We start from the raw sequence: 18265 nt of genomic DNA, 5'->3' as shown, positions 1-18265 counted from the left end.
TGGTTACAACACCACTCAAATACTAACCTTCTAATTCACAGTCATCTGAGTCTTCTGCATCACTACTTTCATCTCCATCCTTTTTATTTCTATTGCTACAGCAGCAGCATCTGCACATGTCCGTACATTTGAGATCTGTATTGTTGCACTGACAGCGACGAGACTGACACCCAGTTTTGCATCAACAAAACATGTCCACGAGCACATCAGGAGGTGCTGGTTATTGTGTCATCTATCTAGCTTTAAGCTCTCCATCCTCCATAAACCATCCATGTTGCTGGGGGATGGGGCATTGATGATGATTTGCTTGGCTCTTCTCCATATTGCGGCCTGATATGCAGCCTTAGATATATGGAGATTTAACTCATCTAGTGTGGGTGGTAGGTTTGGTTGTGATGTGCGAGACAGTGAGCAGAAGATCTTACACTGTGAATTCATTGATGGAATTTGTCTCTTTACCATCTGCTTCACAGTTGAATTCCTCCATGTATCCTTTAAAAATTTCACTAAAGCAGTCTTGTTTGAGCCATCTGCTAAAAATTCAGACCTTTTTGGCACTAATTAGTTCGGACTAAACACAGCAACCTTCTGCCTTCCTTTCACACTTCTACGACTTCTCTCACCTCCTTTAATGCTGATATCAGAGTATGTGTCACAAACAAAATCCACACGAAATGTGTGATATACGTTTGTAATACTAACTATCCGTTGCAAAAACTGACTTGCAACCATGCCAAAAGTTGGAGGAGCTTTTAGGGTCTGAATTTTGGCCATAGCATCAACCACAACAGATCAAAGACTGGTAGCTGATCCTGGTTAACATAGATTGATAGTTGATCATCAACATCTTCCTCAACAGCAGCCATCAGAGCCGACTTGGCAGTTTTCAATATAGAGCCATCAGAGTTAGCCAAGGACCAGCTGATGTTGCCAAGAGAGAATGATAACACTTTTCTCAAATCCAAGTTACGCTGTTGGCTGATCACTAACAAATTCTCAAACCGTCTGTGCGAACACTCTGGGACTTTTTCTTCTGATTTTTTCTTAGCTGATAGTAATGTGGTGAAGGTTTTGAGCTTGTTTGACTTGATGGATGTATTGAAATCAATCTCTTGGGTACTTAATCTCTTCTGGACCAATTCTGAAAGCTGTTTCTCTCCTATCACATTTGCCATTTCAAGATCCTGCTTCACTTCAATGGAGGCTTTTGCACCACGGGTAATATGTAATAGCTTGGTGGTTTGAAACGCAAACGAATTTATTCTTGCTGTTATGAGTCTTTCATGACTTCCCTCATTTCCTCATCAGCCTTCCAAGCCTTTTCACTCATCTCATAACTTGCGGCATCCGAATCACCAGGCACTAGCATCTTCGTCATGTCTGTATGTACAGCTGTTCATTCTGGGTGAGATAGAGTCCAGCATTGAGAGGCCGATGATTTTTGGTAAACCCTATGATTCCAACGTGAGACTTTGAGTCTCTTTTAACTGTTTGCTCAATAGATTGATCACAATCGATAGAGCTGAATGGACAGTGATGTCGTGATTGATAAGTAAAATACCCCTTCTTCATAAGAGCCTCATACACCTTGCTACGCTATACATTCAGATTAGTCACCTCTGCATAGTACAGTGTGCCATATCTAGCGTAGTTTGTGTGGTCATATGCAAAAAACCAAGGAAGGATCGTACATGTAATTTATCTATAAATTTATGTCCAAATTGTAGGCCATAACACGTCATTTAAACTGCAAAGAGTTAGTTTTGCTGCTCACAAAATATGCAGACAAAAATGAAAATGTTTTCTTTTTCTCCCACCAAAGTACCATCATCATGGAGTAATCATCATGAATTTGTAAAGTTATAAATATCTAATTTCACCTCTTCTGCTGTATCACATTCTTTCTGTCTCTTCTCATGTCTTTTCTCAGCTCTTCCCATAACGAGTTTGTTACAATACTTTTTATAACAGGCATAATGACAACAAGTCTGAACTCTCATCGAAGTTCTCAATGCTTAGCACTTTTTGAGCAATTTCACATTGAATGCTCTCTTCTTCTAATATTAATCATCTGTTTGAATACTGTTTGGCTGTCTCATATTGAAGTTTAGTCACTCTGACTAGGGCTTCATTCACAGACTAAGCGAGACAGTGAAACAAGCGGTCTTGCTGCATCCTTGGCATGGGTTAAGGAATGCTGAGAATTGACTCACTTAATCTCAAATAAAAACATTTATTAATTTTTGAGATTATAAAATAGTTTTCTTTGTCTGATATATAAGGTTTTCCAACCAAACTTGGAGTTGCCCCCTCCCATTTCGAAAGTGGTTTCTAGCTCAGAAATGTGCAAACACATAGGTGTAGAAACATTATAATTGAATTCAGCATAAATTTCTGACTATAAAACATCTTTGTTTGAGTAGCCCACCCTCCGAAGGAAAAGGCTGAAAGATAAGTTTATGTTCCTGCTCTACTACTAGTGGTTAATGTGATTTAACTAAATCGTTCTTATCTAGATCATACTAGATCTACATATCATATGAAAATGGTGAATGCGATTTAACTAGATCACTTACTTGGTGAATGTGAAGGATGACCTCATTAAAGCGCACAATAAAAAGGTCAAACTTTTGTTACCTTTTGATGACCAGCTCCAACCAAATATCTTGTTAATAATATCTACATACTCGCATACATTTATATATTTGTGTCTAAATAAGATTTATATAAATTTTCATTACTTTATTCATACATTTACTGTATGTATATACATATGTAGCTGTACATGAATATTATAATAGTATAAATGTATACATGCACATACAATAATTATTGCTAATAAAGAGATTCTACATTGTTTAGCTTGCTTAGTCAAGTATAACAAATTTTTGCCTTGCTCATTGCGGGCTGTTAACACAGTCACTCCTCACATTCATCATTTAAATCTTAAATTGTCATTCAAGTATGGATAATTTCATAAAGTTTTGAGTAGAGGTGAGGTCAGTTATTTATTTTTGAATAATGAAATCAATTATACATTATTGTTCTCAAGTGTTTTGTTGAATACATAGAATACTGACCACCAACAAAGGATGCATATTACATATATTTATATATACAGATACATTTACAGGTACATGTGCATATATATAAATACACATATAAATATACATATAAGTATACAAATACATACACATGTATATGTATATATGTATATTTATATGTGTATGTATACATATAAATAAACATATAGGCTACATATAAACATATACAGTATACATGAACATATACATATTCATGTACATATGAATATACCTATACATATATATGTACCTATACATATGCATACACATACTCTAATACATATACATGTATATGTATACATATACGTATAATACATGTGTATGTATTATACGTATATGTATACATACAATACATACGTATAAATATGTATGTATTATACGCATATGAATATGCATACGTATACACACATATGTATAGGTATATAGAAGTCTTCATATCTTGTTTAATTGCTGTTTGAAATTCGAGCAAGCAGATAAGTGTATGAAAAGAGATGGTCCCTGACTTTGTAAAGATTTTGAGATTTTTGTAGATTTTCAAGTTTTCATGTAACAAGCTGATCTGAAGCAGTGAGAATAATTAAATGCTGTTTCCTAAAAGTTCTTAAATGCATTGCTAACAGGTCCACAGGTAAAAATTGTTTCTCAAATATTCGGCCAGTTTATGTTCTATGCACATTATTTGTTATGTAATGCATATAATCTTTCAGAGCTGAAGAGTCTATGGAAGTCATTAGAATGATCCATTCTCTGTATTCTGCACTATATATAGCGCACTTACTTATAGATGATATACTTTATTTGCTTGTATCATACATTCAGGAGAGGACAATATTGTATAAAGCCTTGTTAAAAGTTTCTACCATTATAAGACCAGACATAGGATCACCATTGTCTTGCAGTTTGTTGATAAAAAAAACTGGGACGATATGTTATGCTTCATGTTTAAAGATGTAAAAAGATTAAGAGTGATGAAATATGATAATAAGTAAGCTAATTGAATTTGGAAGCAAATTTATAGCTTTGATACTGCTAGCAGCAGACGGAGCAGGCAATTCCTCATCTGACTAAACTACTAAAGGAAATTTTACAATGATATTTCTTTCTTCGCCTCATTCAGTCAGTACTTTTTGTTTTTATAAATAATAATGATATTAGTAAATTTTTTGTATTTTAATTTATTGTAAATTTAGTGTTAATTTTAATGTGGTTATTATTATCATGTATTTTAGCACATTACAAAATAAATGGCCTCTGGCTTTTGCTAAAACCCAAAAGATACTATTTGCCTCGTCACTTATCACTGGAATGGTTTACTATCAGCAACATTAACATTACACTATTAATACTTCGCTATTAATGTTATACTATTATTAATATTATTATTATAAAAACTGTTTTCACAACCAGTGGTTGGTAGTAAGCGAACCCAGGCCTCAAGTTAAAGTCAAAGGGTTATCACTTTAATGATTATTTCTACCGAAGAGTCTTCTTAGAATTTGGGCAGTTCCTAGTAGCGTTGTTTTCTGAATTGTTTTTGAATTGTTAATATTATTGAATTATAATTGAATTATTATTATTATTATCAAAGTTTCTCAGCTTGTGTTTCTCATTACCCTATTATTCTTTCTAGGTTGCCTACAGTGATATAAACAACACTTCACGGTCTCCACTGAGCTTAGACTGGTTGTTTGTAATACTGTATATTGCTCAGTTGTTTTTAGTCAATCTTGAGCATATCATCCAGTTACTCAGGCTATGGACAACCACGAATGTTTCAATTACTATCAGTTTCAGAATTGCTCTTGTTTTGCTCTTTCAGTTCATTGTAATCACTAGATCCTGGCAGTGTGGTTTTATTGCTGCTATTATTTTTACTCTTGTTATTATTAACCTCAAAGTTTGTTCAGCCTATGCTGGTAATAATAATCCTTATTAGTATTATTACTATTATTATTATTCTTATTATTATGTTTACTGCTGTTTTTGCTATCTTTATTATCATAGCCATTACCAACTAACAAGTGTGGATGTCTCACGGCCTTGATTAATTTCTATGAAAATATTAGTGTGTATAAAATTAAATTTTGGCTTGTTAACAGTACCCGACAAAGAGAAGGCTGGTGCAACATGTTGAAAATCAGTTAGTAGACAACTACAATATTTCGAGCAACGCTGTTAGTAGATTGTGAGCGATTGCTGAATGAGAAGACAACTTAATTTTGCAGTTGTTAAACATTGTTGTTGCAGCAGTGTATTATAGCCAATGCATAAGTAAAACATAACAAGTATGGTAGCTAAACTTATCACGGCAGGTCACACAGATCGCAATCAGACATAACCTAACAAAAATTAAGATAAAAAAACAAGTCAATTTCTGTGTCTGTGGCAGCTCATCACTCTGTCTTCTGTGAGATGAAACCTAAAACAAAAGCAGCTCATAGTTTGATGAGCAAAACCACATAAAAAGAAAAGTCATCACTTTAATAAATGATGCCACCTTGCCTAATGAATAGCAATACATCTACTCAAATAAATAATTTAATAATTCAAATATGTACTAAATTCATGCTTCAAGCTATTGAACTCAGTAAAGAAGCAAATATTCAATATATTACTTCTGATAGCTAAATAATTTTTTGCTATAGTATAACATTACCTTAACCTCAAACCTAAGCCACAAGTACATACAGCCAATCAGAGATGTCCTCAAAATCTCTATTACTGAACACGAGTGAGAATATTAAAGAGAATAGAGCCAACTATAACTTGTTATCACCTGTGTCTACTCAGAGACACTCGCACTAAGGCTTGGTGACTATTGGCTGGTTACTTAAGTTCGCCATAGAAGAAAGCACAGATTTGAGGCTCTTAAGTTATTGTTCAAAGTGTCTATTGGACTGGAATATGTTGAGCTTTGTTAAAACAAAGCTTAACATAGGCAGGGGTCATCCTACCTTTTGATATTAGTACTGTCCTCTGTTTCCTCTGTTGCCACGGTAACCGCTGTACCTTTGATTACCGCTGCCAAAACCTTTATAGCCATCATCATAGTAGTCTCTGTCTTTATAGTCATCTCCAAATTTATTCAAGTTGTCATCACCTCTGCGCCGCCATTGGCCTCCTTGGTTGTTTCCTCGATAACCATTGGTCAGATATTGGCCTTGATAGTAGCCACTGTAGGTTGCATTGACAAGTACAAGGCAAAGAGCCAATAGGATTGCAAGAACTTTCATTTTGTTTGAAGGCCTGCAACAAAGATGAACACAATGTTTAAGTTTTAAAAATACTTTCATGTGAGAATTTGTCAGCTGTGAAATAATTATTAAAGTAAAACAAAATATAATAAACTTTATAACATCCTAAAGTCTGTAATTATATACTGTAATATTTCTAACAATTAGAGAGTTTAAACTGGTTACTTACTGAATCTACTAGCTGACTGTAGAATATGAGTTAAGAAGGTGAAGTACAGTTAGCTACAGAATACACCTCTATATATACTTTTTTTCTCTAGTGAATTTGCATAAATGTCTCAAGATCATTATACCGACTGCCAAACGTTTTTGACACTTCCTAAATTAAAATCTAGTTTGTTATTCCTAATATTTGGAAAGTGTATGTATCACGATCTTTGAGCACAGAATGGTACAAAGCCATATTTTCCCACATTATAAATGATCATTCATTGTTCCATGATGCAATGCAAGTCTGCACCTGAATTAGCTAGTCATATTGGAGAGATTGGATGATGCAAGGTCCTACATGGTGTTACTTTAGTCTCCTCGTAAGATCCACCATCCATCCGATGTTCCTTGTCATCTTCAACTACAGACCTGCATACATAGAGAGTTGATTTGGCACAGCTTCATATGGCTAATCATTGTTCTATGAATATTATCAGACATGAACTGTAGGCACCATACTTAACTGCCTTACACATCTCTCAGTAACACACCTGGTGTTTAAATAACATCTCAGAACATAACATCCTTACTGTATTTAGTTCGTTTGTAACTTTTTGTACTAAAGTTAAGACTACACTTGACTCCAGTCATTCCTAGAGTTGACTACACTCATGTCTGTGGTGTATTACTAGAGTTTGCTGCAGCCAGATGATTAGGTCAGCTCATATGTTTTAGCCTGTCTGATCTATAATTTGTGCGAAGGTCATATTTTTGTTACAGAGTTTTGTGCCAGCATATTGCAAATAATACCACCTCATATCTATTTGAAGTCAAGTATTATTAATTCCTTTAATTTTAATTCATAAAAAAATCTCCAATCATATATAATCAGTTTAAAGTACCTACACTGATTTAAGTACTCTTATTTACTAGAGTATTATGATAGAAATGTTTAAAATGGTAATATTTAATAAGTATAAAGAGAATAGTATTAATGATATAGAATAATTTTAAGTGTCTCTTAAAATGTGCATGAGTGAGGGTTGTGAGCTGCATCTATTGATATCGGCGAATTTAAATTCAACTTTCCGCAGATGTCTTAATTGAAGAATGTATAACGTATGTATAATATAACATAGCCATCTATAGCTTAATATTATAAGAGCCTCTCAAGAGATTATTTTATTTGAACACACATTTTATATAAAATAGCTTATGAAAAAGTCAAAAAGGTCCTCAAAAGAACTTCTATAGTAATGTGCACATTCCTACTTACTGTAGAACTTATCTGAACAGGTAACAAGAAGAAATGGAAGCCTTGTTTAATTGGTATAATGTTTTTATTACATGAGTAATGTTAACATGTGACACGCGCTTTCAAAACATTTCAATTTTTCATCGTAAATGTTCAGGTTGCTTTTTTGGTCATACAGCATACGCTTCTGTATTTATCTGGCGCCGTGAGTTGAAGAGAGATTAATTTGTCTTCTTCCTCCGTACCATCCTCTCTTTAGAACCAGTTGGTATTTCCTTGTTTTTACTAATAGACTGGCTAAAGCCAGTTGGCATCGTTACACTATTTTTTATTAAAAATAACCAAAAACTTCTCATGGCTAATGAAATAACAAAAATAAATAATAATATGGGCCTCTAACAGACATTTACTCTCACGTTGTCAGACATGTTTCCTAAAGGCACTCAGCCAGATACAAGTTGCCAAAATATTTCTTGTTTTTCATTGATTTCGTTTCCACCAAACAGGAGTAGGAAGGTTTGGCATGTCCGGAGGGTGATTCACTTTTAGAATCTCTTATATATTTCTGGCACTGCTCCCACTATTTCATCACGCTTCACAACATGTGCCTTTTAGTTTGAGGCAGTCGTTGCCAAGACAGCTAACTTTCATAACCCCATTATAGGTTGCCATGCACGAGTATGTGCAAGCCCAAACTATATTTGACAATTAACAAAAGCAAGACAAACAAAAATAGAACGGGTCTTTCTGTGTAGTGCATTTGAATGGTTTGAGACAGTCATAGCCAAAACACTAGCTAGCTTCCAAAACCACATTGTAGGTCGCCAATCACAGGTATATCCAAAGCCTTTCGCAAAAACAAAACAAATAAAAATAGAACAGGTGCTGGTAAGATATTGTCCGTCTACATTTGTTAATCTACTTGCCCTATGATTTCATAGTCTAAATAACTGCTCAGCGAGTCCTTCCAGCTAGTATTCACTTCAGCTAATGAATTGTAAGAATTCTTATTTATCAGCCAACTTGTTGCTTCTGTTCATCTCTTAATAGTATATTGCAAACTGTTTCCTTAAGTTAGCTGATCTTCCTATATCAACTTCCATTATCAACTCTGCTCTGTCCAAATATTTGCTGTGATTTAATTTTCTCTCATCTATTGCAAATTAATTTTCTTATTGCGGTACAAACCTATTTTTAAAATGTTACAATCTGGCATTTGTGCTATGGGTACTCTGTCATGATATTAATTATTAATGTTTTTTATAGTATATTTATATTTTTTTAATTTTACTTATCTTTGAAAGGGCAAGTTGTACAACAATATTTAAAAGCCATTCAGCTATTTGTTAGGCTTAGTTTTAGAGTTGTCACGTTAGCACATTATAGTTTTTAATATTTTGTCATAGTAAGTTGTTGCCAAGGTAATAAATTAGTTAATAAATTTAATAAGGGGTGAACAACTACCGTTATCTAATACAAATGAATAATTATTATTTTCTCCTTAGACATATCAGCCATCGGTAAGCACAGAAGTGAAATAAATTAAATGGTATAGCCTACATTGTATTGGAGGTGAGTGTTCTGATGCATCGATGTATTACTATGAAAGAGGTTGAGTCAAAATTAGAATATTCTAGAAGGTTGTCAATGACAACCCAATCAGAGTGGGTGTCAACAATTAGTGTATGGTTTTGTGCGTATCAAACCTGTTACACAAAATAGATATGAGCACTAATGTTACTATACAATGGTCTGTGTTAACATTATCTGCTGTTTCTATATGTTTTATATTGTTTAATTTACTATTAACTCTATTCAGAATGAATTTATCGTACATCCTTTGGTAAAATGGTAAGGAATTTTTCAACTCTATTAATATTTGACATTCTTCAATATCTGACCATAACCGACATCTTATTGCGGGTTGTTGCTGTCAATGAGTGACGCTGCTGGAGAAATTGGCTATAGATCAGCTGACAAAAATTCTTAAGAACAGCAAAGACTGGAGTAAATGATATCAATTTGCCAATATAAGAATCTAACACTTTGTAATGTCAAGGCTTTTTGGGTCTATAAAATTGTGTCACATCAGATTTCCCTGAAAATTTCATGAAAGCTGAAATAATTTCGAGCTGATTAAAAGAGATTTGTGTGATAGTTCCTTTTTTCTCGTCTTCTTCACTATTATTTCATGTCTTTACGCTACTTACATGTAAGTTCAGTCTGCAATGAGGAATAAAAACTAAAGCTTTTTTCACTTGTTTCCTAATTTACTGCATGAATGTGATTTATGCAACTTTTAAAATGTTCACGATTTTATTGAGGTTCAATTGAGTTACGCAGCATGTTAGCTCAACTTTTAATTTGAGCCTCTGCTAGTTGTCGTAGAGTTTTAAACAACTTAGAGTGGAAATTTCCCAACTACTTTGCTAGTGCTTCAATCCTTCCTGTCTTTAAAACTATGTTGTGCTATGTAAGATAGATAACAGGATGTATCATAAATAAAATGAGATGGATGTGTAAGAAATTTAGCATTCGTTGGAAAATTTGGAAAAAATTTTGCTTAAGTTTTTAGTGACAAAAATCTAGTTTAAAAATATATATTACTAAATCTCACTTTGTCATTGTGTGTCTGTCTGTTTGTCTGCATAAACGCTAGGCATTTCCATATTTTTTGGCCCATTTTATCCAAAATTCACGCATATGCTCCGTGCCTTCTGTCAGGTTCTAAAATATTTGGTTTCCAAACTCCATCTGGTTCCTGTAAACCAGCTTCTTAAACACCCAACCCTAGGCTATCTGGTTAAAAATAAAATAAATCTCGGATATCGGTTGGCTTACTGCTAGTATAGACTATAACACTTACTTATTGTATTAGGATAGCAATAGCAAACTTTTGACGCTCACCCACAAGTATCTCAACAAGTTCTTCCTACACTGACAAGCTATTCTTGGTACAACATTAACAAAGCATTAGCTGATTAGCCCTTATCTAAGCATTAAATAAAACTGACTCACATTTATTGCTCTAGAATGTTGAGTTGACTCTTTAATTATAGGCATCCCGCTAACATGAGCCACAGCAAACATGAACAACAGATACAACATTTTTCTTCTCTGTTTCAATAAAAATCTGCCTTTCATGTTGACATTTGACATGTTTTATTCTATATGTATATTTATCCCATCTGATGTAACATAGTCATATTTATCAATAGTGAAAAAGAGCAAATACAAAATCTAAATGTTTTTTCACTGAACTTTTTATCGACTGCTTAAAACTAGTTTAACATAGTTGCAGCTCACTTGATTACCTGGAATTTTTCAAATTTAGCGATAATTCAGAGGATGCCAATGATTAGCCAATGATGATGTAAAACGGACATTTCAAACCATCTTGTGCTTAAATTAATTCTTTAAAACATTCTAGACATGACGAATATGAAGCTAAGTTTTGAGAGTTTGGGAAGTGTCAAAAAGATTTTTGGCACGTGAAGTGTAACAATCTTAAGACATTTATGCAAATTCAGTAGAGAAAAAGAGTATATATAGAGGTGTACTCTGTAGCTAACTGTATTTCACCTTCTCAACTCATATTCTACAGTCAGCTAGTAGATTCAGTAAGTAACCAGTTTAAACTCTCTAATTGTTAAAAGTATTACATTATATAATTACATACTTTAGGATGTTATAAAGTTTATTATATTTTGTTTTACTTTAATAATTATTTCACAGCTGACAAATTCTCACATGAAAGTATTTGTAAAACTCAAACATTGTGTTCATCTTTCTTGCAGGCCTTCAAACAAAATGAAAGTTCTTGCTTTCCTACTGGCTCTTTGCCTTGTCTTTGTCAATGCAACCTACAGTGGCTACTACCAAGGCCAATATCTGACCAATGGTTATCGAGGAAACAACCAAGGAGGCCAATGGCAGCGCAGAGGTGATGACAACTTGAATAGATTTGGAGATGACTATAAAGACAAAGACTACTATGATGATGGCTATAAAGGTAACAGAGGCAGTGGTAACCAGGGATATAGTGGTTACCGTGGCAACAGAGGAAACAGAGGACTGTACTAATATCAAAAGGTATGGCAACTCCATAAATTAAGCACTCTCTTTTCAAAGTTTTCATTATCTTTTGTGAAGTGGTAATACTGTTATATATATGTAGTCATAGGGTAAGATTATGAAAAGATGTTTCACTGTATAATATATTGTTGTTTCAAGAATTTAGTTATACCTTTAATGTCAGAAAAGCCTAGGTGAAAGTAAATGACTACTTGCTCCTAAAGTTTAAACTATACTGTATACTTTACTGCATTTTCTTGCATCAATAATAATTATTTCATTCATATTTTAGACTTGACGTGGCAGATCCCACAGAGATTATACTGAAGGCTAACATTTGTGCTTGACTTGCTCTTTCCAAAAGTTTTACTGTTGTAATTCTGGTTATTTTGATTTATTAGTAGCTTATATTATTGTTACATTTGATTTGTTATTAATAAACAATGATTTAAATAACTTCACCATCAGTGACCCTGCTACAGAACATGATTTGACTTCCATGTTTGTCCCTCCATCAGCCATTGCTAAGTTGATGGTCACTTAGTAAATAGTTGATAGTCAAGTTAGTAATGCCATCATAGATGTGATTATGTTATTTATTTGTTCAAATCAAATTGAGTAAGATAACAGCACAGTAATGATAAAAGCTTGCAATATTTTTATATTTTTTTCGCAAAATCTCTCAGCTGTTAGCAGTTTAAAAATCATTCCAACTCTGCATTCGCCATCCCATTAACTGCAGTTCACTAAATAATGAACGTGTAATGAAGTTTTACCACAATTTAAACCAAAAGCTGTCTATAACTTTAATCGCATTTAAAACTATATATTTTACATGCTAAAGACAAATAAAGAACACTCTTTATGAATATAAGAGAAGAAAACTCCAACAGACAATTACATTTTCAGAAGTCTACATAAGCTGAGTCATAGCTGACTGTTTGTTCTAACACAACAGATACTGAAATATCAACATAGCTACTAAATAAGTCAATTGAGTACTTATAGAACTAGTGAATGTTAGACTATAATAATAACCTAATATGGAACCTGTTAATAAGAACAGTGAGAATTCTGTTCTAATTTTGGGCATTGTCTTCCCATGTCGATTGGGAAAACATTCTATTTATACTGTCCCCTAATTATGCGGTCTTTTTAGTGTCTTCTCTGATAATATCATACATATTATCTTAGCATTGTATTTCATAAATTACATTGGTGACATACTTGTCTTTATGAAGATGAGAGCTATTCTCAAAGACTAACCAATGTTCACAACCAAGGCGGACTTTATAGCATCAAACTGTATCAATTATATTTTGAACAAATGGCTAAATTGTTTACGGTGTGCGAAAAATCTGTTAAAGATCCATTATAATATTTGCTTTGTTTGCTGTCAACAGAGGCTGTTCATTTAGAAATTGAGCACACAAAGAGACTACAGCTGTTCAGATTTATAGTGTCTAATTGACAACAGGGTGATGCTACAAATCACACTGAGAAGACAACTCCACTTGAAGTCACCGATTGCCTCTCACTATCTATTGAGAGCAACTCAGATTATTTTTCTCATGCAACAAGTAGACCAGTATTTTGGTTTGGCACAACATCCAATATTTTGCCAAAAACAGTAATTGTCTCTCCTTTAGTATTGCACTTGTGCTCCAGAACTACAATTTGATGGATATATAAAGTATACTCTTTTTGGCTTCTCTCTAGCATTATAGCCATCTCTCTCTTTTCTTCTCTCATTTCTTCTGTTTATCATTAAGCCATTGGTTCCTCTCTTCCAGCTGAGCTTGCAGCTGTTTGCTTTCAGTAAACTTGTCTACGATCACTGAAATATAATCAAAGGAATTACTAATTAATTTATCATATGAGAAAATTGTTATGCATTTCCTATGTAATGCTTTCATCAGGTCAAACAGTAGACGGATACAAAGTTCTATGCCAAAATGAATCCATGGTTATGCAATAAATAGATTTTGGCTCTCTGAGAACACGAGAACTAAAATATTTAGATGATAAATAAATTAAAGGGGTGTAAGACAAAACTTGATGCCAAAAGAGTTGGTTTAAATATAGGACATGACGGCACTTGCCAGGAATACTAGAGATGAGCAAACGTCTATAAAGAAACTAACCAATATTTTAATAACTTCATGCTGACCAATCAAGTAGCTGTAAATACAAGTTATCTAGTCATACCTTCATAGAGATAGTGAGATATACGAATATCTTGGTATGCGTCTCTTACATAGTCAAGACATGAGGCTAATAAATCAACAGAAATTAATTATAAACACAATAACATAATGTGAGCATCAAATTGGCATCATTTTAAAGTATAGCATCAAATTGGCATAATTATCGATACAAAACTTCATGATATAATATATTATAGTATAATAAATTATAATATAATCAGTGTGTCTGTGTGTCTGCTACTTTAGGTGAATGCTATACTGTTTCACATTGTCAGCCGATGTCATCCAACCTTCACACACAGAGGCTCCATGCTTTCTGTCAAGTTGCCAAAAATATTTGGTTTCAAAACTTTATCCAGTTTCTGAGAAACAACCTCTTAAACATAGAATAGAAACTCGAGAATGTACCTTTGCATGTTCCTTAAAGACAATTGCCCTCAATGAATGCATTCATGGATTGTTGTTGTGAAAGCTGTGTAGCAGTTTACATTGATAGTTCACACGCGTGCTGCCTTCTGATTAAATCTGAAAAGATCTCGGGCAGTAACAGGCATTTCGCTAATTTTAAATAATACTTACTATATTTGGTACAATTGCTGTCATGTGTTTACAATTTTTTATTGAACTTTACTTAACAATCAAAAATGAGATTATTTAAAAGGATGTAAAAACACTGTAAATATACACAAGATATTATAATTAAAAACTATGTAAAAACTTAACAATAAAAGGATTGACTTGAAATATCAGACATGTTAAACATGTTGTGAGGTGACCTTATTTTCTAGAAGCAACTAACTAGTGAAACAGCACAGAGATGAGTGTAGGAAAAGGTCATGTGACTCATCTCCACCAGATGTCTATAATTTAATTAAGGAGTCAAATCAACATTCTAGATGCTTGTGTTCTGTAAACCCACCTGTGTGTATATACAACTGGCAATTCTTTCACAATTTAAATATTATAGGAATTAATAATACTTGACTTCAAATAGATATGAGGTGGTACTGTCTGCAATATGCTGACACAAAACTCTGTAACTAAACTATGACCTTAACTCAAATTATAGATCAGACAGGCTAAAACATATGAGTTGACCTAATCATCTGGCCGCAGAAAACTCTAGTAATACACCACAGACATGAGTGTAGTCAACTCTAGGAATGACTGAAGGCAAGTGTAGTCTTAACTTTGGTACAAAAAGTTACAAACGAACTAAATGCAGTAAGGATATATTCTGAGATGTTATTTAAACACCAGGTGTGTTACTGAGGGATGTGTAAGGCAGTTGAGTATGGTGCCTACAGTTCATGTCTGATAATATTCATAGAACAATGATTAGCCATATGAAGCTGTGCCAAATCAACTCTCTATGTATGCAGGTCTGTAGCTAAAGATGGCAAGGAACATCAGATGGATGGGGAATTTTACAAGGAGACTAAAGTAACACCATGTAGGACCTTGCATCATCCAATCTCTTTAACATGACTAGCTAATTCAGTAGCAGACTTGCAATGCATCATGGAACAAGGACTGATCATTCATAATGGGGGAAAATCCAGTATGTTTTTGTACCATTCTGTGCTCAAAGATGGTGATACATATACTTTCTAAATATTAGGAATAATGAGCCAGATTTTCATAGTTTAGGAAGTGTCAAAAAAAATTTGGCAGTTGGTATAATGATCTTGAGACATTTATGCAAATTCAGTAGAGAAAAAGTGTATATATAGAGGTGTATTCTGTAGCTAACTGTACTTCACCTTCTCAACTCATATTCTACAGTCAGCTAGTAGATTCAGTAAGTAACCAGTTTAAACTCTCTAATTGCTAAAAATATTACAGTATATAATTACAGACTTTAGAATGTGACAAATTTTATTATATTTTGTTTTGTTAAATACTTGTTGGCAACTGATATATTCTCACATAAAAAAATACTTTGAAAACTTAAACATTGTGTTCATCTTTCTTGCAGGCCATCAAGCAAAATGAAAGTTCTTGCATTCCTATTGGCTCTTTGCTTTGTCTTTGTCAATGCAACCTACAGTCGCTACTACCAAGGCCAATATCTGACCAATGGTTATCGAGGAAACAACCAAGGAGGCCAATGGCAGCGCAGAGGTGATGACAACTGGAATAGATATGGAGATGACTACAAAGACAAAAATTACTATGATGATGGCTATAAAGGTTTTGGCAGCGGTAACCAGGAATATAGCGGTTACCGTGGCAACAGAGGAAACAGAGGACGGTACTAATATCAAAAGGTATGACAACTTCATAAACTATACAGCCTTTACTTCAAGTTTATAGTAGTTTTTGTTCATTTGTAATACTGTAACATATATTTACATTTTTTATAGAATAAGATCATGAAAGGCTAATTATTTTAATAAAATCGTTTCAAGACAGATTTAATTCTCAGTTCACTTTAATATATTTAGTATTATAGGTGTTTAGTTTCTGATAAATGCAGTTAAAGTGAATTACTGCTTGCATCGTAAAGTTGCTATGGACTGTCAATCTTTAATTGTGTTCAGGATTTTTAATGCACACTTTTGCATCATCATTAACTATGTTGTTCATATTTTAAACTTCACGTGACGGATCCTACAGAAATGATACTGAAGACCAGCATTTACATTGGACTTGACGTTTCCAAATGTTTTACTGTTGTAATTCTTGTTAATGTTGATTTGTTAGCAGCATATATTATTGTTACATTTTCATGATTTGTTATTAATAAACAATGAATTGAATAACTTCACCATCAGTGACCCTGCTACAGAACATGATACAACTTCCATGTTTGTCCCTCCATCAGCCATTACTATGTTGATGGTCACTTTGTATATAATTGCAGTTTATGGACGCTAGTAATTCTAGACAGCAAATAATGAGCAATAAATATTTTTGTATGGGTGAGAGGATTTATTTAATCATAAAATGATGCTGGTTTTTGCAATTTTAGTTAAATTCACACTCCTTGTAGCCTTGGCTCCTCAGAGAAGTAGTTTTTGAATAGATGCTTGTGAGTATTTCACCTATTACCTTATAAGCACATGAATTAATAGCTTTATTCAGGTTTCATTAAAGTATATGATAACAAAAGTCTCTGAATTTTCACGTCTCAAAAAAATCCACAGTAAAGAGTTGTCAATTGAATGGATAAGTGGCTAACTAAAATATTTCTAGTTGCACACTTACCAAATCGTGATCAACACTTCAGGCCCACGACTTTTTTATCGGAGTGTAAACATCTGTCATGCTAGTAGTGAGACTTGAATATTTGTAATAGTTCGCATGAAGCATTTGAGGCAGAAACTATGAACTGGCAAAATTCGGTGAAAGATCAATTACAGACCTAAACATGGAAAGTTATGTAATACTAGTGGAATGCTGTTGGACGTTACACTGTTGGACATGGTGTTGCCCGCTTAATAGAATAATTACCTCATGAATTTGAGTAACCTACCTGGAAAGCTAGAGATCTTCACTAAAATCTTTACCAAAACAATACTAGCATTCTGGGCCAGTTCAACAATCGTTACTTATAATAGTCAGCAGTGCTCAATATTAACTCCAAGCATGTGCCTTAAGTGCGGGTATCTTAACCAATGTAATGACTATTTGACCAATGAATCCATTGCATTCTGTGTAGCTTAATGGTCAAGTTTGCCACATCTGGAGGTCCGGAGATCAAGTTCAGCGCCATACCGGATTTTTCATTGCTAGATTTTAACTGTTATAACTGGACACAGGGATTAACAAAAAGACAAACATTGAGATTTACATGTATATATACATACATAGATTAGCAGCCTTTTAGAACTAAAGAGTAGATGAACTTATCAAATGATTGTGGTTAGTCTGATCTGAGCAGCTAGTAGAACTCATTGTTATCCTCAACCATATTTATTGATCTGAGTAATAAAACAATCAATAAAAAAGGATGAAATAGTTTTTATAAAATATACTTTATAAATATACTGATCACGGTAACCGAACATAAAGGTTGTTCCATCTACAACAATTACTAATTATCTAAGTAGAAAACTCCAAGCTTCAACAGCTAACTTGCCCTAAGTTTCATTAATGTCTAATAAATCAACTAAAGACAGCAGTAGATACAGCTGTGGCAACTAAAAAGCAATTATATTTATTAAAACCAGCAAAAAATAGAATATTAAAAACAATTATTGCTTTTTTAATGTTGTGTTCAATGAATCTTATTTATAA

At 33.5% G+C, this 18265-nt stretch overlaps 2 long non-coding RNA genes across 2 annotated transcripts; one reads left to right on the top strand and one right to left on the bottom strand.

Moving 5' to 3' along the window:
- Positions 1–5197: 5197 nt before the first annotated feature.
- LOC137394842 (uncharacterized) lies at positions 5198–6545 on the bottom strand. Its single transcript, XR_010978387.1, has 3 exons — positions 6507–6545; positions 6038–6329; positions 5198–5502 (listed from the first exon to the last, which is right to left on the bottom strand). It is a non-coding gene; the product is annotated as an uncharacterized lncRNA (long non-coding RNA).
- A 4779-nt stretch (positions 6546–11324) lies between these two features.
- Positions 11325–12277, top strand: LOC137394962 (uncharacterized). Its single transcript, XR_010978416.1, has 3 exons — positions 11325–11362; positions 11540–11834; positions 12109–12277. It is a non-coding gene; the product is annotated as an uncharacterized lncRNA (long non-coding RNA).
- The last annotated feature ends 5988 nt before the right edge of the window (positions 12278–18265 follow it).

This window comes from Watersipora subatra, chromosome 4, assembly GCF_963576615.1.
Source record: "Watersipora subatra chromosome 4, tzWatSuba1.1, whole genome shotgun sequence".
NCBI classification, from domain to species: domain Eukaryota; kingdom Metazoa; phylum Bryozoa; class Gymnolaemata; order Cheilostomatida; family Watersiporidae; genus Watersipora; species Watersipora subatra.
This window is presented reverse-complemented; position numbering and strand designations above follow the sequence as displayed.